This window comes from Mustela erminea, chromosome 3 (assembly GCF_009829155.1).
Source record: "Mustela erminea isolate mMusErm1 chromosome 3, mMusErm1.Pri, whole genome shotgun sequence".
Taxonomy (NCBI): Eukaryota; Metazoa; Chordata; class Mammalia; order Carnivora; family Mustelidae; genus Mustela; species Mustela erminea.
Window position 1 is genome coordinate 52,489,302 of NC_045616.1, and position 22,777 is coordinate 52,512,078.

At 39.7% G+C, this 22,777-nt stretch overlaps 2 pseudogenes; both read left to right on the forward strand.

Moving 5' to 3' along the window:
• LOC116586164 overlaps positions 1-19,533 on the forward strand; it is a 30,301-nt pseudogene extending 10,768 nt beyond the window's left edge.
• Positions 19,534-19,814: 281 nt separating this feature from the next.
• Positions 19,815-21,640, forward strand: LOC116587193 (annotated as a pseudogene).
• The last annotated feature ends 1,137 nt before the right edge of the window (positions 21,641-22,777 follow it).

Genomic DNA, 22,777 nt, shown 5'->3' on the forward strand with positions numbered 1-22,777 from the left:
GTGTTGAGTTTGATAAGCTCTTTATAGATTTTGGATACTAGCCCTTTATCTGATATGTCGTTTGCAAAAATCTTCTCCCATTCTGTCAGCTGTCTTTGGTTTTGTTGACTGTGTCCTTTGCTGTGCAAAAGCTTTTGATCTTGATGAAGTCCCAGTAGTTCATTTTTGCCCTTGCTTCTCTTGCCTTTGGCAGTGTTCCTAGGAAGAAGTTGCTATGGCTGAGGTCGAAGAGGTTGCTGCCTGTGTTCTCCTCAAGGATTTTGATGGATTCCTTTCTCACATTGAGATCCTTCATCCATTTTGAGTCTATTTTTGTGTGTGGTGTAGGAAATGGTCCAGTTTCATTATTCTGCATGTGGCTGTCCATTTTTCCCAACACCATTTGTTGAGAGACTGTCATTTTTCCATTGGAAATTCTTTCCTGCTTTGTCGAGGATGAGTTGACCATAGAGTTGAGGGTCCATTTCTGGGCTCTCTGTTCTGTTCCATTGATCTATGTGTCTGTTTTTGTGCCAGTACCAATCTTTCTTGATGATGACATCTTTGTAATAGAGCTTGAAGTCCGGAATTGTGATGCCACCCACTTTGGCTTTCTTTTTCAATAATCCTTTGGCTATTCGAGGTCTTTTCTGGTTCCATATAAATTTTAGGATAATTTGTTCCATTTCTTTGAAAAAAATGGATGGGACTTTGATAGGAATTGCATTAAATGTGTAGATTGCTTTAGGTAGCATAGGCATTTTAGCAATATTTGTTCTTCCAATCCAGGAGCATGGAACATTTTTCCATTTCTTTGTGTCTTCCTCAATTTCTTTCATGAGTACTTTATAGTTTTCTGAGTATAGATCCTTTGCCTCTTTGGTTAGGTTTATTCCTAGGTATCTTATGGTTTGGGGTGCAATTGTAAATGGGATTGATTCCTTAATTTCTCTTTCTTCTGTCTTGTTGGTGTAAAGGAATGCAACTGATTTCTGTGCATTGATTTTATATCCTGACACTTTATTGAATTCCTGTACAAGTTCTAGCAGTTTTGGAGTGGAGTCTTTTGGGTTTTCCACATATAGTATCAGATCATCTGCAAAGAGTGATAGTTTGACTTCTTCTTTGCCGATTTGGATGCCTTTAATTTCCTTTTGTTGTCTGATTGCTGAGGCTAGGACTTCTAGTACTATGTTGAATAGCAGTGGTGATAATGGACATCCCTGCCGTGTTCCTGACCTTAGTGGAAAAGCTCTCAGTTTTTCTCCATTGGGAATGATATTTGCAGTGGGTTTTTCTTTCTTTCTTTCTTTCTTTCTTTTCTTTTCTTTTTTTTTAAGATTTTATTTATTTATTTGACAGAGGGATTACAAGTAGACAGAGAGGCAGGCAGAGCGAGAGGAGGAAGCAGGCTCCTCACTAAGCAGAGAGCCCAATTCGGGGCTCAATCCCAGGACCCTGAGATCATGATCTGAGTTGAAGGCAGAGGCTTAACCCACTGAGCCACGCAGGCGCCCTGCAGTGGTTTTTTCATAGATGGCTTTGATAATATTGTGGTATGTGCCCTCATCTCTACACTCTGAAGAGTTTTGATCAGGAAGGGATGCTGTACTTCGTCAAATGCATTTTCAGCGTCTTTTGAGAGTATCGTATGGTTCTTGTTCTTTCTTTTATTAATGTGTTGTATCACATTGATTGATTTGTGGATGTTGAACCAACTTGCAGCCCTGGAATAAAACCCACTTGGTCGTGGTGAATAATCCTTTTAATGTACTGTTAGATCCTATTGGCTAATATTTTAGGGAGAATTTTTGCATCTGTGTTCATCAAGGTTATTGATCTGTAGTTCTCCTTTTTGATGGGTTCCTTGTCTGGTTTTGGGATCAAGGTGATGCTGGCCTCATAAAATGAGTTTGGAAGTTTTCCTTGCATTTCTATTTTTTAGAACAGTTTCAGGAGAATAGGGATTAATTCTTCTTTAAATGTTTGGTAGAATTCCCCTGGGAAGCCGTCTGGCCTTGGGCTCTTGTTTGTTGGGAGATTTTTGATGACTGTTTCAATCTTCTTACTGGTTATGGGTCTGTTCAGGTTTTCTATTTCTTCCTGGTTCAGTTGTGATAGTTTATATGTCTTAGGAATGTGTTCCTTCTGTTTTATGTAATTATTTAAGTTTTAAGCTTTGTATTTTGTTGACTGTTGAACTTAAAAAAAAAAAAATGATGTACCCAATAATGTAATGCTGGCTCAGAGCTTTGAGATGATCTCCAACACTTTGGATCTTGGGAAAATACAGGCTTTAGGCTGGAGTATGTGAAAATTTCTCCGTCCCCATCTTTGTTGTTACAAAAATCTGGCCTTCATTGGTTTCCAGCTGTTATGCACTCTCCCTCTGATGTAGGACATGATAACTACAAAAGGTCCTTCTTGTTACTGGCTATTGTTGAGTGATGCTTTCAAAGAAAGATTTGATCAAAAGGAGAATATGTGAAAATTAGTAAAAGGAAACCTTACTTAGAATGGACACAGGAGGCAGGCAAGGGGAGTTCTCATGCTGTTCAGTGCTTCAGCAATTGCAGACCCAACAGAAGGAGAGGGACCTTGCGTGTGGATACTACTTTACTATCACAGCAGGAGGAAAGAAGATTTCTTCCTTTCCTGGTAACAACCCAGCCCCTTGGTACAGTTACAGATCAGCCAGTGAGAAGCCACTGTACGTAGAATTCCCAGTTCACTTAAATAGTTCACTTTTTGTTTATAATCGCCCTGTCCAACTTCTCTTTTCCTCTGTAAAAGAGTGCTCCTCTTTGGACTTTCCTATGGTTTTGTTGTAGTTTGCTTGTCCTGAATTGCAGTTCTTTGTTATTCTTCAATAAACCCATCTTATTTTGGCAAAATAACTGGCGGTTTTGTTTTCAAGGTTAACAGCCTTGATGGGGCTTATATTCTTTTAAGAAGACAAAAAGCAGATAAGCAGAATAAGTGTGTGTGTGTAAGAAAATAAAGGCATCCTGAAAGGTAGAGAGTAACAGAGGTATTCTTTTAAATAAATAGGTTGTCCAAAGAACATCTTTCTGAATTTTGAAGAAAGGTATAAATGAAGGGAAGAAGCAATTAAGTATCTGGGGAAAGAGTTTTCCAAGCAAGTGCAAAGGCCCTGAGATGGGGGACATGCTGTCATGTGCCAGCTATAGCAAGAGTTTCAGTCTTCCTGGAGTGCAATAAAGTCGATTAAAATGAAGTAGGAGAGGCAGCTAAAATTCACATCACATAAGGTTGTATAGGCTGTACTAAGGAGTTAGGATTTATTCTAGGTTTGATGGGAAGGCATTGGAAGATTGCAATCAGGGCTATTATGATATTTGCATTAAAAAATGCAACCGTGAGGGGCGCCTGGGTGGCTCAGTAGGTTAAAGCCTCTGCCTTCAGCTCAGGTCATGATCCCAGGGTCCTGGGATCAAGCCCCGCATCGGGACTCTCTGCTCAGCGGGGAGCTGCTTCCTCCTCTCTCTCTGCCTGCCTCTCTGCCTACTTGTGATCTCTGTCAAATAAATAAATAAAATATTTTTAAAAATGCAACTGTGAAATGCAAAGTGAAGAAGAATCACTCTGGCTGTTTTTTGGAGAATTAGTGGTAGGGGTGCAAGAGTGGAAGCAGGGAGGCCATTTCAGTGGCTCCCACAGTAAGTCAGGTGGAAGATGCAGGGACTTTGATTTGGGCTGTCAACAGTGATGTCTCAGTGGCAATGCATAAGTTTAAAAGGACACAATGAACCTCTTTCAGTCCTGTCAGTATGGTTTTGGAGCTGCATGTGTGACCTCATTTGGAAATAATGTCAAAATTCTAAATTTGAAATCTTTGTGATTGTGAGTCCAGAGTTGGAAAAGACCTACTTACCCCCCTTGATGACCCTGGAACTGCCAATATTAGCCTGGTGGAAGTGGTCATAACTCCATCCACATACCAGGACAGTTTTGTGGATGTCAGTGGAGCCTGGACTCACTGCATCACAGCACTCAGTGAGTCTGCTCACAGCACTTCTGTTTCCAGTGCAAAGGCCCTGTCAATCTTTCTTGGGTGGTGACATGAATCTCTTTTCACAGACATGGGTACAGATTGCCCTCAAGAACTTTTCATGCCGTCCTGAGCCATTGCTTTTTTCTCTGCTCAGGCTTTCAGATCAAGTAGGAAGCTGTGGTCACACGTTGTAGAGGAAGCGGAGTATTAAACTACCCCAGACCCATATTTTCCCATTACATAGTCTGTCTTCTCTAAACAGCCAGCTTGAAGTAGCTTAGAGAGAAGCTGAAAGACTTTTCCCTCAGTCTTTTCAAAATCTCCCATAAAAGACAAGTAAAACCTTAAAAAAAAAGAAGCAGTTTTATATATACACATTTCTATGCCTTTTCTAAAGGTTTTGTTATATTAATTTTTTGTGTTTTTTTTGAGTCACTTGCTGTGATGTGGAATTTTTTTTTCCCTTCCCACTTTCCTCCAAGGACATAATATTATTGCAGGCTTTCTACTAAAAGATAAAATTACTGCCACAAGTAGTGCGAAGTCATAGAGAGATCATATTCCAGATGGAATAGTTTCTGAACAAAGAGGATGCTTTTTAAAGATTCTACTAAATGTGACTTTTCAAGGGCCAGTGTAGGCAGTCTAGACACTAAAATTACCCAGCCCATCTATGGATGGGAGGGGCTGTGGCTCTCTGGGAAGACCTCCAACTACACACAGGGCAGTCTGCTGACAGCTGGAAAGAGCTTACTCTGAGGGTCAAACTGCAGAAATGTTAGTTTCCTCTCCTGTCCTATCACCTTGATTCTCAGTGACTTTCATATATGAAATATTATATGGAAAATGAGGTGTTCTATTTATCTTGTAGTTTCAGTGTTTCAGAGTATTCTCACATTCATTGGAACAAAACATATGAAAGCATCTTGAAAATGATAAAGCAGTATGCAAATGGAAGTTACTAGAATTGCTACTGCCTCGTTTTTTCATAAAACCCTGGGAAAGGTAGGTGTTAATACCACCTCTATCATATGAGGAGGAAATTGGGATGAGATCCGAAGATGTTAGCTCCATGTCCTTTGAGTGAATGATTTGGGGATTACAGAGAGCCAGTTAAACGTTCTTCGTATCAACAGTCTTCTAACCATAAACCAGTTTGATAATGGGTCTAATTATGAATAGAAGGATGAGGAAAGTGACACGATCCATTTTGCAGTTGCATGGATACAGAGAATACATTGTAGAAAAAAAAAGGTATTGGTAGCAGAACCAGTTCATAGGTAGTTGCAGTAGAGCAAGAGAGAGAAATTGGTGGGCCTGAGTGAGGTTGGTCTATGTAGGGTTGTGAAGAAATGGTGATAATTGAAGAGACATTTTGAAGCTAGAATTCATAGTTCTTATGATGAATGTGGGGGAGGCAGCGAGGTTGGGGGAGAGACTAAAACTCTCTGGCCAGGATCGTGATGTCATGTCCTAGGATGCAGAACAGAGGAAGCACAGGTTTAGGGAAAGAAGATAATAAGTTATGTTTTGGACATGTTGAGTTTTAGGTGTCAGAGGGACATACAAGAGGAGTCCAGTGAACAACTGGACATGTATATATGAGAGTGGCATACAGAGCAAACAGATCTTGGCTAAAAATATAAATTTGGGAATTAGCTTATTGATGGTAAATGGAGATCATATTACTAAATTGTGTGAAGCAGGGGAGGATGTCTGTCTTGTGAACCGGTTTTAATAATGCACTAAATGTTTTTGTATGTTTCTGTGTTCATTCTTCTAGAGAGTGAATGCATGACTTTTTTTCACATTCATAAAAGCATCAGTGACAAGCACACACAGTGGCAAAGAGGACCTGAGACCAAATACTGCAACACACATTTTGAAGAAATGGTCTTCAAGGGATATTTTGAAGGAGTGGCCACATAGGTGAAAGCAAAGCTAGAATCATGTAAGTCAAGGGGCAATGGTGTTTCGAGAATATGGGTGCTGCCACTGATGTCAGATAGTGGGAAAAACTCAGGTAAAAGGAGGAGGGAAAGGCTCCACTGGGCTTATCTTCAAGGTACCTTATCAAGAGCAATTCATAATGAACTGGTGGGAGCAGAAATCTTTGTGTTGAGGGGTAAATGAGAAGTGAGAAATGGTACCTCCTTTCTCAAGAGTCTGGACTAAGTCATTCTGAAACTAGTTATTATAATTACTGACCAGATGGTTTGAGATCATCCTGATAAACCAAAGAATTCATTGCTTGAAGTTTTATTTTGCAAAGGATTAGTTTAGCATCATAAAGGCAAAACATTGTTAGAGACAGCTTTTTAAACTATTTGATAACAGGTTGAGGACTACTGCTGAAAATGTGGTTTGCTTTCCTGGATAAAGCAAAGCTTTAAGAAGACGCTTCTCCTATGAATCCTGTTGTGGCAGAATTGAAAATCTTTCCTCTCTCCCCACATGTGTTATCATCATAGTTCATGAAATACTTTGGTGTGCTTACTCTTTTATATGTCCATGTCCTTCTACTCTGTTGTAAGCCTCTTGGGAGCAGGGACTGTATCATATTCATCTTTATATCCCCAATCACTAGCAAATAATTGAGACTTAATAAATGCATTGACTGAATGAATGATTTTTTATTATCTACTCAAATATATCTATTAGTCTCATTTTGAATTTCCATTTATACAATAAGAATTGGAATTTTTCTGTTGTCTTAAAGAGATGACTATTTTCCTACAATGCATTTGGAATATTATGAATAAGACAATGGAAAAGAAAATGTCACAATTCATTTGAAATGCAAAGAGCAAATAAACAGCAGTTAAATAACAGACATTAAATGTTGCACATATGTCAAGTAATAACAAGAATGCTTTTCCCAGAATTTAAAACATTGATGAGTGAGATTGTTGTGGCATTAGAATTTTTTTAGGCTAAAAAGCAGCCTGATGCAAATTAATATTCTATGCATTAGAAGAAAGGAGAGTGCAGTGAATTGGTAGAATCAGTTCTACTGACAGAAGACTCCACAACCTCAAAGCTTGCTATTTGACACTTTATAAGTGAGCTTGGAAAGCTTATGGCTGGGAGAGAGAATAAGGACAGTTTTCTTTGGTTGCAGTGGTTACACTTTTCATTCCTTCCTACCTCCGTGGGGATCACAGTGGACCCTCTCAGAAAGGACTTACTGCTATGCTAAAACAACACATAATTTAACAAAGAACAACACACATATATTCCATTGGGTAAATTCATTGAATTGGACATTTATTTATCCAACTCAGTCTTTGGTCATAGTGAAAGGGGCAGTGAGACTTTTCAAAGTGATTCTGATATAAGTAACAATGATATGTGGAAAATGAAACCTCATTTGTACTTTCTAAAAATTTTTAATATGCAAGATGTATTTCATTTGATACATAACATTAAAACAAAATTTGGATAACATGCATCCCAAAATTCTTACAGAATTAAAAAAAATATGGAATGTTAGTCTTCAGCATGGCTTTGTAGGATACCAAGTTATATATCTCTTCAATATTTATTAAAAGTGTCAAGGAATGACAGTGGTTATTCACTTATTTATTATGTCATGATACATCTATTTGGTGCCGTGCCCTGATGCCGCCACTCTAGTGATAATAAGCAAAGAGAATTTTAAAGATACAAAATACACCTTTTTAATAGAAAACAATGCAAATATTTATCTGCTTATTGGAACAGAGGAAGCACAGGTTTAGGGAAAGAAGATAATAAGTTATGTTCTGGGTGAACACTTCTATCTATAACATCTGACAGGAAATCTTACAAAAATAAGTTTGCTTGCAGAATTTCTGACCCTTGTTTTTGGATGATATGCTTAACAAAGAACAACACACATACATGCCATTGGGTAAATTCATTGAATTGGACATTTATTTATGTGATGTTAACAGTATTTGTAGCTACCATGTGAACAGCTTTTCCCACAGAGATTCTTCAGTCAGAATCTGAGACAGAGGATGTTCTTTTTCTCCTGATCATCTAAGCACATCAGAATGAAGTTGTTGTGATAATTTTCCATCCTTAAAATAAATGTGCTTGGAAAAGAGCTACCGTAAGGGAATGGTTTTCTTCATATACTTTTACTTTCTAAGCCAAGTGATTAGACTCCCTTCTTAATTCTCCCCACCCCAGAAAAGAGAAAATAAGATCATATTGAGTGCAATTTTTAAAACGGAAGATTTGACTGTATGGTTTTATTTGATCTCATTTATCTTTCCATATTTATTTATCTGGCCATTACTTCACCTCACCTCTAGACTCAAAGGCCAACTGCCTGCTTGATATCTCCACTAGAAGTTAATGGGCATCTCTAACTTAGCATGTCCAAAACTTGGTGCTTGGTCCCTGCCCCTTCCAACAATTTCCTTTCCCATAGCCATCTCTCTTACAGCAAAATGTACCACTATCCATCCACCCAGGAGCCCCTAGGAATTACCCCTCACTTCATAATCCCTTTACATGCCATCAGTTCTTCAGAAGTCTTATTAGTGTTGCTTCAAAACCTAGTTATAATAGGTCCACTTGTCAGGACCTTCCATAGCTACCACCTCAGTCCAGAGCACCATCATCTCTTTAGGAGACAAAGACTTCCTACAACTGATCTCCCTCCTTCCATATTTGCTGCTTTATAGTCTATACTCAGTGAATAATCTTTTGAAAATCTAAACTGGATTGTACATTCACTGAATTAAACCCTCTTATGGCTTCCCACTGCTGACTCCTTCCACAGTCTGCAAAGGTCTATGTGATTTGGACCTTGCCCACCACCCTGACCTCGGTTCATTCCACTTTTCTATCATGATGTTCCCACAAGAGGGCCCACCTGTGAACACACCAAGCTCACACCTCCTTAAGACAGTTGAATCCCCTCTCGTGTTCCAGATCTTCATGTTTGCCTGAGTTTTTTTAGGGGGTGTGCATTTGGGGGGTCAACTCAAATGTGCCCTCCTCAGATATCCTCCATGACCACCTGATGTAAATCTTAACCTGAAAACTTTACATTTATTACTCTGTTGGGCTTTTTTCATAGCTCATCATAATCTGATACTTTCTTTTTTTATTATCCAACTCTCCCAAATAAAAAGTATCCTTTGTGAAAACAGATATTTTTTTTTATTTTTGATTTTTTATAAACATATATTTTTATCCCCAGGGGTACAGGTCTGTGAATCACCAGGTTTACACACTTCACAGCACTCACCAAAGCACATACCCTCCCCAATGTCCATAATACCACCCCCTTCTCCAAAACCCCCTCCCCCCAGCAACCCTCAGTTTGTTTTGTGAGATTAAGAGTCACTTATGGTTTGTCTCCCTCCCAATCCCATCTTGTTTCATTTATTCTTCTCCTACCAACTTAAGCCCCCATGTTGCATCACCACTTCCTCATATCAGGGAGATCATATGATAGTTGTCTTTCTCTGCTTGACTCATTTCGCTAAGCATGATACGCTCCAGTTTCATCCATGTTGTCACAAATGGCAAGATTTCATTTCTTTTGATGGCTGCATAGTAGTCCGTTGTGTATATATACCACATCTTCTTGATCCATTCATCTGTTGATGGACATCTAGATTCTTTCCATAGTTTGGCTATTGTGGACATTGCTGCTATAAACATTCGGGTGCACGTGCCCCTTTGGATCACTGCGTTTGTATCTTTAGGGTAAATACCCAATAGTGCAATTGTTGGGTCATAGGGCAGTTCTATTTTCAACATTTTGAGGAACCTCCATGCTGTTTTCCAGAGTGGCTGCACCAGCTTGCATTCCCACCAACAGTGTAGGAGGGTTCCCCTTTCTCCGCATACTCGCCAGCATCTGTCATTTCCTGACTTGTTGATTTTAGCCATTCTGACTGGTATGAGGTGATATCTCATTGTGGTTTTGATCTGTATTTCCCTGATGCCGAGTGATATGGAGCACTTTTTCATGTGTCTGTTGGCCATCTGGATGTCTTCTTTGCAGAAATGTCTGTTCATGTCCTCTGCCCATTTCTTGATTGGATCATTTGTTCTTTGGGTGTTGAGCTTGCTAAGTTCTTTATAGATTCTGGACACTAGTCCTTTATCTGATATGTCGTTTGCAAATATCTTCTCCCATTCTGTCAGTTGTCCTTTGATTTTGTTAACTGTTTCCTTTGCTGTGCAAAAGCTTTTGATCTTGATGAAATCCCAATAGTTCATTTTTGCCCTTGCTTCCCTTGCCTTTGGCGTTCCTAGGAAGATGTTGCTGTGGCTGAGGTGCTGCCTGTGTTCTCCTCAAGGATTTTGATGGATTCCTTTCGCACGTTGAGGTCCTTCATCCATTTTGAGTCTATTTTTGTGTGTGGTGTAAGGAAATGGTCCAATTTTCCCAGCACCATTTATTGAAGAGGCTGTCTTTTTTCCATTGGACATTCTTTCCTGCTTTGTCGAAGATTAGTTGACCATAGAGTTGAGGGTCTATTTCTGGGCTCTCTATTCTGTTCCATTGATCTATGTGTCTGTTTTTGTGCCAGTACCATGCTGTCTTGATGATGACAGCTTTGTAATAGAGCTTGAAGTCCGGAATTGTGATGCCACCAACGTTGGCTTTCTTTTTCAATATCCCTTTGGCTATTCGAGGTCTTTTCTGGTTCCATATAAATTTTAGAATTATTTGTTCCATTTCTTTGGAAAAGATGGATGGTACTTTGATAGAAATTGCATTAAATGTGTAGATTACTTTAGGTAGCATAGACATTTTCACAATATTTATTCTTCCAGTCCAGGAGCATGGAACATTTTTCCATTTCTTTGTGTCTTCTTCAATTTCTTTCATGAGTACTTTATAGTTTTCTGAGTATAGATTCTGTGCCTCTTTGGTTAGGTTTATTCCTAGGTATCTTATGGTTTTGGGTGCAATTGTAAATGGGATTGACTCCTTAATTACTCTTTCTTCTGTCTTGCTGTTGGTGTAGAGAAATGCAACTGATTTCTGTGCATTGATTTTATATCCTGACACTTTATTGAATTCCTGTACAAGTTCTAGCAGTTTTGGAGTGGAGTCTTTTGGGTTTTCCACATATAGTATCATATCATCTGCGAAGAGTGATAATTTGACTTCTTCTTTGCCGATTTGGATGCCTTTAATTTCCTTTTGTTGTCTGATTGCTGAGGCTAGGACCTCTAGTACTATGTTGAATAGCAGTGGTGATAATGGACATCCCTGCCGTGTTCCTGACCTTAGCGGAAAAGCTTTCAGTTTTTCTCCATTGAGAATGATATTTGCGGTGGGTTTTTCATAGATGGCTTTGATGATATTGAGGTATGTCCCCTCTATCCCTACACTTTGAAGAGTTTTGATCAGGAAGGGATGCTGTACTTTGTCAAATGCTTTTTCAGCATCTATTGAGAGTATCATATGGTTCTTGTTCTTTCTTTTATTGATGTGTTGTATCACATTGATTGATTTGCGGATGTTGAACCAACCTTACAGCCCTGGAATAAATCCCACTTGGTCGTGGTGAATAATCCTTTTAATGTACTGTTGAATCCTATTGGCTAGTATTTTGTTGAGTATTTTCGCATCTGTGTTCATCAAGGATATTGGTTTATAGCTCTCTTTTTTGATGGGATCCTTGTCTGGTTTTGGGATCAAGGTGATGCTGGCCTCATAAAATGAGTTTGGAAGTTTTCCTTCCATTTCTATTTTTTGGAACCGTTTCAGGAGAATAGGAATGAGTTCTTCTTTAAATGTTTGGTAGAATTCCCCCAGGAAGCCGTCTGGCCCTGGGCTTTTGTTTGTTTGGAGATTTTTAATGACTGTTTCAATCTCCTTACTGGTTATGGGTCTGTTCAGGCTTTCTACTTCTTCCTGGTTCAGTTGTGGTAGTTTATATGTTTCTAGGAATGCATCCTTTTCTTCCAGATTGTCAAATTTGTTGGCGTAGAGTTGCTCATAGTATGTTCTTATAATAGTTTGTATTTCTTTGGTGTTAGTTGTGATCTCTCCTCTTTCATTCATGATTTTATTTATTTGGGTCCTTTCTTTTTTCTTTTTGATAAGTCTGGCCAGGGGTTTATCAATTTTATTAATTCTTTCAAAGAACCACCTCCTAGTTTTGTTGATTTGTTCTGTTGTTTTTTTGGTTTCTATTTCATTGATTTCTGCTCTGATCTTTATGATTTCTCTTCTCCTGCTTGGCTTAGGGTTTCTTTCTTGTTCTTTCTCCAGCTCCTTTAGGTGTACGGTTAGGTTGTGTACCTGAGACCTTTCTTGTTTCTTGAGAAAGGCTTGTACCGCTATAAAATTTCCTCTCAGGACTGCCTTTGTTGTGTCCCACAGATTTTGAACCATTGTATTTTCATTGTCATTTGTTTCCATGATTTTTTCAATTCTTCTTTAATTTCCTGGTTGACCCATTCATTCTTTAGAAGGATGCTGTTTAGTCTCCATGTATTTGGGTTCTTTTCAAACTTCCTTTGGTGGTTGAGTTCTAGCTTTAGAGCATTGTGGTCTGAAAATATGCAGGGAATGATCCCAATCATTTGATACTGGTTGAGTCCTGATTTAGGACCGAGGATGTGATCTATTCTGGAGAATGTTCCATGTGCACAAGAGAAGAATGTGTATTCTGTTGCTTTGGGATGAAATGTTCTGAATATATCTGTGATGTCCATCTAGTCCAGTGTGTCGTTTAAGGCCTTTATTTCCTTGTTGATCTTTTGCTTGGATGATCTGTCCATTTCAGTGAGGGGAGTGTTAAAGTCCCCTACTATTATTGTATTATTGTTGATGTGTTTCTTTGATTTTGTTATTAATTGGTTTATATAGTTGGCTGCTCCCACATTGGGGGCATAGATATTTAAAATTGTTAAATCTTCTTGTTGGACAGACCCTTTGAGTATGACATAGTGTCCTTCCTCATCTCTTATTATAGTCTTTGGCTTAAAATCTAATTGATCTGATATAAGGATTGCCACTCCTGCTTTCTTCTGATGTCCATTAGCATGGTAAATTCTTTTCCACCCCCTCACTTTAAATCTGGAGGTGTCTTCGGGCTTAAAATGAGTTTCTTGGAGGCAACATATAGATGGGTTTTGTTTTTTTATTCATTCTGATACCCTGTGTCTTTTGTTTGGGGCATTTAGCCCATTAACATTCAGGGTAACTATTGAGAGATATGAATTTAGTGCCATTGTATTGCCTGTAAGGTGACTGTTCCTCTATATGGTCTCTGTTCCTTTCTGATCTACCACTTGTAGGCTCTCTCTTTGCTTAGAGGACCCCTTTCAATATTTCCTGTAGAGCTGGTTTGGTGTTTGCAAATTCTTTCAGTTTTTGTTTGTCCTGGAAGCTTTTAATCTCTCCTTCTATTTTCAATGATAGCCTAGCTGGATATAGTATTCTTGGCTGCATGTTTTTCTCGTTTAGTGCTCTGAAAATATCATGCCAGCTCTTCTGGCCTGCCAGGTCTCTGTGGATAAGTCAGCTGCCAATCTAATATTTTTACCATTGTATGTTACAGACTTCTTTTCCCAGGCTGCTTTCAGGATTTTCTCTTTGTCACTGAGACTTGTAAATTTTACTATTAGGTAATGGGGTGTGGGCCTATTCTTATTGATTTTGAGGGGCGTTCTTTGAACCTCCTGAATTTTGATGCTTGTTCCCTTTGCCATATTGGGGAAATTCTCCCCAATAATTCTCTCTAGTATACCTTCTGCTCCCCTCTCTCTTTCTTCTTCTTCTGGAATCCCAATTATTCTAATGTTGTTTCGTCTTACGGTGTCACTTATTTCTCGAATTCTCCCCTCGTGGTCCAGTAGCTGTTTGCCCCTCTTTTGCTCAGCTTCTTTATTCTCTGTCATTTAGTCTTCTATATCACTAATTCTTTCCTCTGCCTCATTTATCCTAGCAGTGAGAGCCTCCATTTTTTATTGCACCTCATTAATAGCTTTTTTATTTCAACTTGGTTAGATTTTAGTTCTTTTATTTCTCCAGAAAGGGCTTTTATATCTCCAGAGACGGTTTCTCTAATATCTTCCATGCCTTTTTCGAGCCCGGCTAGAACCTTGAGAATTGTCATTCTGAACTCTAGATCTGACATATTACCAATGTCTGTATTGATTAGGTCCCTAGCCTTCGGTACTGCCTCTTGTTCTTTTTTTTGTGTTGAATTTTTCCGTCTTGTCATTTTGTCCAGATAAGAGTATATGAAGGAGCAAGTAAAATACTAAAAGGGTGGCAACAACCCCAGGAAAATATGCTTTAACCAAATTAGAAGAGATCCCAAATCGTGAGGGGGGAGAAAGGGGATAAAAAGAGGTTCAAAAAGGAAGAAAGAAAAAAAAGAAAAAAAGAAAAAAAGAAAGAAAAGAAAAGAATTAAAAAAAAGAAAACAAATAAAAATATAAAAAAGAAAAAATATATATATTGGATAAACTAGTTAAAAAACGTTAAAAAAGAAAAAGGTAAAAGTTTAAAAAAAATTTCCAGAAGGCGAGAAAAAAACCAAAAAATGAAAAAGAAAAAAATTAAATTAACTGCAAGACTAAAATAAATCACAGGGAAAAAGCCATGAGTTCCGTGCTTTGCTTTCTCCTCCTCTGGAATTCTGCTGCTCTCCTTGGTATTGAAACTGCACTCCTTGGTAGGTGAACTTGGTCTCGGCTGGATTTCTTGTTGATCTTCTGCGGGAGGGGCCTGTTCTAGTGATTCTCAAGTGTCTTTGCCCCAGGAGGAATTGCACCGCCCTTACCCAGGGCCGGGGTGAGTAATCCGCTCGGGTTTGCTTTCAGGAGCTTTTGTTCCCTGAGCGCTTTCCATAGAGTTCCGGAGGACTGGAATACAAATGGCGGCCTCCTGGTCTCTGGCACGGAGGAGCCGAGAGCCCAGGGCCGCACTCCTCAGTGCGCCCTCAGAGAACAGCGCCCAGTTACTCCCATCTGCCTGACCTCCGGCTGCGCTCCGAGCCCACCGAGCCCGCGACCGGCTCAAGGCAACACCGAGCTGTGAGCTTACTGTCGGCTCTGTCTCTGTAGCCGGTTTTCCCGTTCCAATACCCGCAAGCTCTGCGACACTCAGACACCCCCGATCCTTCTGTGAACCTGCGGGACCTGAGGCCATGCTGACCCCACGTGGGCTTCGCCCCGGTTTAGCCTCTGGAGCGATGTCCCTCAGTGGAACAGACTTTTAAAAGTCCTGATTTTGTGCTCCGTTGCTCCGCCGCTTGCCGGGAGCCGGCCCCTCCCCCTGGGGTCTATCTTCCCTTTGCTTTGGATTCACTTCTCCGCCGGTCCTACCTTTCAGAAAGTGGTTGTTTTTCTGTTTCCAGAATTGCTGTTCTTCTTCTCTTCAATCTGCCAATGGATTTTCAGGTGTTTGCAATCTTTAGATAAGCTATTTAGCTGATCTCCGGCCGGCTGAAGTAGTCTCAGCCTGCTACTTCACCATCTTGACTCCTCCCGAAAACAGACATTTGATCTGCTATCTCAACCAAAGTATCCATAGCAGCTGCATCAGTTTTGGTCCATAGTGAACACTTGTTCATATTTGTTGAATGAATAAATGAAAGAAGCTCCAGGAATTTTAATAAGTATATTTAGAAATATAACAATCAATAGCACTAATAGTAATAGGCTGAGCTTTTGTGCAATAATTATTAATGTGTCAACTGTAAAGGTCCTAATAATCCAGATGATGGTTCTTTCAGTGGTCAAAATGCATTGTACTAGCTCTGGGAATTAAATCCCTGAAGAATCAAAATACACAAAATCAAATTTTTTGAGGTTGTAGGTTGAGATAAGCTAAAAAATCGGAGCAAATCTGGAGATGGGTTAAGAGAGGCTGACAGGAGCACCTGGATGGCTCAGTGGGTTAAGCCGCTGCCTTCGGCTCAGGTCATGATCTCAGGGTCCTGGGATCGAGTTCTGCATCGGGCTGTCCACTTGGCAGGGAGCCTCCTTCCTCCTCTCTCTCTCTGCTTGCCTCTCTGCCTACTTGTGATCTCTATCAAATAAATAAATAAAATCTTTAAAAGAAAAAGAGGCTGACAAATGAGCAAATATGTAGAGTGAATGGAGTGAGAGGTATTTGAAGTTCTGGTGGGAAGGACACCTTGGCAAGTGGAAATTGAACTGAGAAGAGCAGCCCTTAAGAGACTCTTTACCTTGGTTGACCTGAATTGAGTTGAGATCACACTGAAGGTTTAGAGGTAAGATTAAGAATTAACTTGTATGGGCATGCCTGGGTGGCTCAGTGGGTTAAATCCTCTGCCTTCGGCTCAGGTCATGATCCCAGGGTCCTGGGATCGAGCCCCGCATTGAGCTCTCTGCTTAGGGAGAAGCCTGCTTCCTCCTCTCTCTCTCTCTCTGCCTTCCTCTCTGCCTAATTATGATCTCTGTCTGTCAAATAAATAAATAAAATCTTTAAAAAAAAATTGTATGGTCGCGCCTGGGTGGCTCAGTGGGTTAAAGCCTCTGCCTTCGGCTCAGGTCATGATCCAGGGTCCTAGGATTAAGCCCCGCGTCGGGCTCTCTGCTCAGTGGGGAGCTTGCTTCCTTCTCTCTCTCTCTGCCTGCCTCTCTGCCTACTTGTGATCTGTCTGTCAAATAAATAAAATCTTTTAAAAAAAAATTAAGTTGTATGATAATGTCTTGTAAATACAGCAGGCATTAGGAAGAATTTTCTTTTTTAAAGGATCTCTCACTTTTTATCATGATAGGTAACTCACAGAAGCAAGAAAGAGAACAATCTGGGGGAGTATGGGGAACAAAGTCTCTAAAAGTAATACACAAAGTATATACATTTGCAAAAGAAAAGGTGAGGTCCTGATAAGATCCAAAAAGATATGAAACAGTAGATGGTGACCTGGACTCCTAAGAGTTGATACCAAAAGACACACTCAGGCAATCCTAATTATCCATGGCAACATGGCAAGTGTTAACCCTGGGATGCTTCTCATCACCCGGCAGTCAGAATTCAGTGTGTGAATTTGGAATAGAAACTCATTTCGCCTTCACACAACATAATTATGAGGTAAATTTTCTGGAAAAACAATGCATGTAATAGATTCCAAAGTCAAGTGGAAGTGATTTTTAAATTATTTGCTATTTTGGGTTATTCAAAATAACCAAACATTGATTTTATAGCTATATCATCACATATTTGAAATGAATGAAAGAATAAATGAATTTATATACAGTGAAACATTAGATTGGGGTGGTAATTGGCTGCAAATAGAAAAGTAGGGCAGTTCAATATGTAAGCTCTTATTTCTAGCATAACTTTATGTTTAAAAATTTATAAATGTTATCTATATAACATATACACACATAAATAAAATCAAATGGATTTCAGGCTACAATGCACCTGACAGATTATCTAATCAAATCCTTCATCATCATAGGCAGAAATAATCAGTTTTACCATTAAACATGTACTCAAACATGTGATCAAAATTACTGTGTGAAGTATGACTAAGGAACTTTAACCCAGAGAGGATGTTGGTTTTGTTCATGTGCACACTATTGTTTTAGGGTGGAACTGGCATGGTTCTTGACTCCTAGGATAATAGTCCGCTAAGAAGAGTATGTCACCATATCCATCGTTGGGTAACTCAAACCAATTTAATTAGAACTATTTAAATAGATCATTTCTCTGTCAGGTGATTATTATTTGGGATTGCCATTTCATGGTCTCCTAAAAGCACTTGTTAGGAAAGAAAGCAAGGAATTTGGGTCATTCTTCCCAATGTTCTACTTACAATAATTTAATAAAATCCTAATATTTCTTTTCCACAATAGGGTTTGCTGCCAGAACACAAGTGTTGTGAAAACCACCACTCAGCCTAAACCAAAATGGGAAAGGAAAAGACTCACATCAACATCATTGTCATTGGACACATAGATTTGGGCAAGTGTACCGCTACTGGTCATCTGATCTACAAATGTGTTGGGACCAACAAAAGAACTATCGAAAAATATGAGAAGGAGGCTGCTGAGATGGGGAAAGGCTCCTTTGAGTATGCCTGGGTCTTGGATAAACTGAAAGCTGAACATGAATGTGGTATCACCATTGATAGCTCCCTGTGGAAATTCAAGACCAGCAACTATTACATGACTGTCATTGATGCCCCAGGACACAGAGACTTTATAAAAAACATGATGACAGGCACATCTCAGGCTGACTCTACTGTCCTTATTGATGCTGCTGGTGTTGGTAAATTTGAAGCAGGTATCTCCAAGAATAGGCAGACCAGTGAGCATGCCCTTCTGGCCGATACACAGGGTGTAAAACAATAATTGTTGGTGTCAGCAAAATGGATTCCATTGAGCCACCCTACAGCCAGAAGAGATACGAGGAAATAATTAAGGATGTCAGCACCTACATTAAGAAAATTGGGTACAACACTGACGAAGCAGCATTTGTCCTAGTTTCTGATTGGAATGGTGACAACATGCTGGAGCCAAGTGCTAACATGCCTTGGTTCAAGGGATGGAAATTCACCCATAAAGACGGGAATGCCCATGGAACCACAGTGCCTGAAGCTCTGGATTGCATTCTGCACCAACTCACCCAACTGACGAGCCCTTGCCTCTGCCTCTCCAGAGGCACATCTACAAAATTGGTGGTATTGGTTCTGTCCCTATAGGATGAGTGGAGACTCGTGTTCTTAAATCTGACGTGGTGGTCACCTTTGCTCCAGTCAATGTTACAACTGAAGTAAAGTCTGTTGAAATGCACCATGAAGCTCTTCCTGGGAACAGTGTGGGCTTCAATGTCAAGAACATACCTGTCAAAGATGTTCGTCATGGCAATGTGGCCGCTGACAACAAAAATGGCCCACCAGTGGAAGCAGCTGGCTTCACAGCTCAGGTGATTATCCTGAATCATCCAGGCCAAATCAGTGCTGGATATGCACCTGTGCTGGGTTGTCACATAGCTCACATTGCTTGCAAGTTTGCTGAGCTGAAGGAGAAGATAGATTTTTTTTCTGGAAAAAAATCTGGAAGATTGTCCCAAGTTCTTGAAATCTGATGATGCTGCCATTGTTGATATGGTTCCTGGGAAGCCTGTGTGTTGAGATCTTCTCTGACTATCCTCCTCTGGGCCGTTTTGCTGTTCATGACATGAGACAGACAGTTGCTCTGGGTGTCATCAAAGCAGTGGACAAAGGGCAGCTAGAGCTGGCAAGGTCATCAAGTCTGCCCAGAAAGTTCAGAAGGCTAAATGAATATTATCCCCAGTACCTGCCACCCCAGTCTTACTCAGTGGTGGAAGGACAGTCTCAGAACTGTTTGTGTCAGTTGGCCATGTAAGTTTAATAGTAAGACTGGTTAATGATAACAATGCGTCGTAAAACCTTCAGAAGGAAAGGAGAATTGTGGACCATTTGTTTTTGTGTCTGGGTGTGTATGGCAGCGTTAAGTTATTAGCTTTCAAAGTCAGTACTTTTTAATGGAAACAGCTTGACCAAAAATCTTTCACAGAATTTTGAGACCCATTAAAACAAAAGTTGAATGAGGAAAAAAAATCCTAATATTTGAAGGAAGTAGATTTCAATTTTGGACTATCTTTATTCTCTGGCCCACATAATACAGGAGAACTTGTATAATTAACAAAATTATACCGTAACTTCAGCATCCTTAAATTAAATATGTTTAAATTTTGCTGTAAGAATTTGTCACTTTTTCATATTTTTTTTTGACCGAAAGTGTATGCCTTTATTTCTTTTAGGAACTTTGGAACACAGAAGCGACTGTTGACACCTGATTTCTCTTTGGCAGATGACCAGATAGAATCAGCATTAACAACATGCAGAAAATGCCAAACGTGGGGGAAATGACAAATGTGCCAGATGATTTAATATCGAGTAAAGATAAAGGTTAACAGAAACGATCTTTTCCTCTTAGTTTGCAAAATAAGTTAAAAATGCTTTTTGCCTTTGCAAAATACTTTACAAAGCATAACTTTAAAATGAAAAGAGTGGTTTTTATATATGTTCTGTGAAAGCGCTATTATACCCCTGATAGTCACAGCGCAGTTATGCTCAGAATATGTTTACTAGTAAAAGGAGATATTTAAGCCCAACATTTGGGGAAAAAGTAAATAATGAGAATCAAATAACTTCTTCCACTAGCTTGAGCAATCATAATCAAACCTGGGAGTGTCTTAGATAAGGGCTCCTGGCCAGTCTTTTTGCTCTTACTTGTCACCAGAGGGGCCTGGTGGCAGAAGAGGGCAAATGAGCTTAAATGCAGCATCATGCTGGTCGGCAAAGCAGACTGGCTATGGCCTCTACAATCATTTTATATTTTTCTCTTTAATGAGAATATCTTAATATCCTTCTTTTAATTCTAAACATATGAACTAGCCAATGCAGGTAACTTTAAAAATGTAGAAAGGCACAAAGGAAAAATGAAAAATTTAAAAACAAAAATCAGGGGCGCCTGGATAGCTCAGTGAGTTAGGCCTCTGCCTTGGGCTCAGGTCATGATCTCAGGGTCCTGGGATTGAGCCCGGCATTGGGCTCTCTGCTTGGCAGGGAGCCTGCTTCCCCCTCTCTCTGCCTGCCTCTCTGCCTATTTGTGATCTCTCTCTCTGTGTCAAATAAAATAAAATAAAATCTTTAAAATAAATAAATAAATAAAAACAAAAATCATCACCAATCTGACTCTCCAAATATAATCCCTGTTAACATCTGGGTATATTGTGACCGTTAAGTTATGCCATATATTCTGCTTTTACCTTATCAGTTATGTAGTAGCCAGTTTCTCATTTCAGTACTTTTTGACACCATCCCTTAAATGGCTGCATGCTATTCCATTATATGAATATACTATAACTTAACCAGTCTCCAATAATTAGAGGCCTAGACTTTTATTTTTTGCTATTATTCATAATGTTAGTACATTAATTTTTATTCTTTGATATTCCAACTTTTTTCAAATAGGGTTACCATGCAAAGGAAGAGTAAAGGAATGAATAAAAACAGTCATTAGAATAAAGAGTTATAGGTCCCACCGTGTGCCCACTGCCCGCACCTGGGCCGTCGCGAGGCTGCAGCTTGAGGAGCCCCCTCTTAAATTCAGGTTCCCAACATGCTGAGTGCCCGCACACCCACCCAGGAGTTGGGGCCCAGCTCCCAATCGAGGCCAACAGGGGCAGATCAGTATGGCGGAAACACGAGTTCAACGACGTCTATCAGGAGGTTCCATGAACGATGGCCGGCTGAGGTTGAGCTGCCAGGATATCATTTTCAAGAATAGTAAGATGGCAAAGTGGACAATAGCCGGGCCAGCTAGTTGACTGAAGGCATCTGGCGCCGTGTCGCCCTGGGCCACGGACTTAAACTGCTTGTGAAGAATGGCCATGTCTACAAGTATGACAGCTTCCGAGAATCGGAGTTTGAGAAACTCTCAGACTTCTTCAAAACTCAGTATCGCCTTGAGCTGATGGAGAAGGACCACTGTGTGAAGGGCTGGAACTGGGGAACAGTGAAGTTTGCTGGGCAGCTGCTTTCCTTTGACATTGGTGGCCAGCCTGTCTTTGAGATACCCCTCAGCAATGTGTCCCAGTGTACCACTGGCAAGAACGAGGTGACACTGGAATTCCACCAGAACGATGACGCAGAGGTATAAATTCATATCTCTCAAAAGTTACCCTGAATGATAATGGGCTAAATGCCCCAAACAAAAGACACAGGGTATCAGAATGGATAAAAAAACAAAATCCATCTATATGTTGCCTACAAGAAACTCATTTTAAACCCGAAGACACCTCCAGATTTAAAGTGAGGGGGTGGAAAAGAATTTACCATGCTAATGGACATCAGAAGAAAGCAGGAGTGGCAATCCTTATATCAGATCAATTAGATTTTAAGCCAAAGACTATAATAAGAGATGAGGAAGGACACTATGTCATACTCAAAGGGTCTGTCCAACAAGAAGATTTAACAATTTTAAATATCTATGCCCCCAACGTGGGAGCAGCCAACTATATAAACCAATTAATAACAAAATCAAAGAAACACATCAACAATAATACAATAATAGTAGGGGACTTTAACACTCCCCTCACTGAAATGGACAGATCATCCAAGCAAAAGATCAACAAGGAAATAAAGGCCTTAAATGACACACTGGACTAGATGGACATCACAGATATATTCAGAACATTTCATCCCAAAGCAACAGAATACACATTCTTCTCTAGTGCACATGGAACATTCTCCAGAATAGATCACATCCTTGGTCCTAAATCAGGTCTCGACCGGTATCAAAAGATTGGGATCATTCCCTGCATATTTTCAGACCACAACGCTCTGAAGCTAGAACTCAAATCACAAGAGGAAGTTTGGAAAGAACCCAAATACATGGAGACTAAACAGCATCCTTCTAAAGAATGAATGGGTCAACCAGGAAATTAAAGAAGAATTGAAAAAATTCATGGAAACAAATGATAATGAAAACACAATGGTTCAAAATCTTTGGGACACAACAAAGGCAGTCCTGAGAGAAAAATATATAGCGGTACAAGCCTTTCTCAAGAAACAAGAAAGGTCTCAGGTACACAACCTAACCCTACACCTAAAGGAGCTGGAGAAAGAACAAGAAAGAAACCCTAAACCCAGCAGGAGAAGAGAAATAATAAAATCAGAACAGAAATTAATGAAATAGAAACCAAAAAACCAGTAGATCTAATCAACGAAACTAGGAGGTGGTTCTTTGAATTAATAAGATTGATAAACACCTGGCCAGACTTATCAAAATGAAAAG